Genomic DNA, 840 nt, shown 5'->3' with positions numbered 1-840 from the left:
AAAAGTAAAGCAAAACAAATTCTGAATATTTTCTGTTATTTGCATCCAGTCTGTCAGTGCTCACTTGAAGCATTATGAGGTCATTGCAGCAGTGCACTGCTCTACTGTTGCCTTCACCATCTGCATGGTACTTCAGTCAAGCACATTAGGAGCAAAACCAGATGTGGCCCAGGTAAAATTACGGTTCTTCCCAAAAATATATCTGGAGCTTTTCCAATGACAACGTTCCTTCCATGAGTTTGTTATGAATATTGTTGTGAATACCGTATTTATATTGTGGAAGTTTAAAGTGGTAGGTTTTATAGCCAGAATATGACAAGCTGACAACCTAAGTGGGTAGCACAGCTCTCTATTATTTTCTTGGTAATCACTGCATCAAAGTGAATAATGACCACTGAATTATATTCCAGCTTTAAAAAGTATATCTATCTTGATTATAACTTACAGGTGTGAGAGAGGTAGACAGAACATCATGATTTTTACATGGATTGAGTGATATTTCATTGGCAAGTTGTTCCTTTGTTCTTTGTTTTCTTTCTTTTTTTTTTAATGTGATTTTTGTAGCTGTTCAATTTAGTTTTCCATTAAGACATTATTTTTTATCCAGCAAAAAATTCAAGTATCATATTTCTAAATGCAGAGAAAGAAAAATGACCCTATAATAACCAAGGAGGAGGAATAGATTAAGTCTCTATGTGAAGTAGATGGAAAGTAACTTTAAAAAAACAATAAAAAACATGTTCAAGGGCAGCAATATTTTTCAAGAACATATACAAATCTCATTCCATTTTTCCCCATATTTTTTGATTCTGACTTGTGGTGGTGGTTTTTTGTTGGGTT

At 33.6% G+C, this 840-nt stretch overlaps 1 long non-coding RNA gene across 1 annotated transcript in view; it reads left to right on the top strand.

The window, feature by feature from the left end:
• Positions 1-840, top strand: part of LOC109369902 — a 24,897-nt gene that overhangs the window by 6,853 nt on the left and 17,204 nt on the right. The window contains exon 3 of the long non-coding RNA XR_002119548.1: positions 50-172. This is a non-coding gene — a long non-coding RNA (uncharacterized LOC109369902). The remainder of the gene's footprint in view (positions 1-49; positions 173-840) is intronic.

This window comes from Meleagris gallopavo, chromosome 14 (genome assembly GCF_000146605.3).
Source record: "Meleagris gallopavo isolate NT-WF06-2002-E0010 breed Aviagen turkey brand Nicholas breeding stock chromosome 14, Turkey_5.1, whole genome shotgun sequence".
NCBI classification, from domain to species: Eukaryota; Metazoa; Chordata; class Aves; order Galliformes; family Phasianidae; genus Meleagris; species Meleagris gallopavo.
The sequence above is the reverse complement of the archived record's forward strand: the minus strand, read 5'-3'. Positions and strand labels throughout refer to the sequence as shown.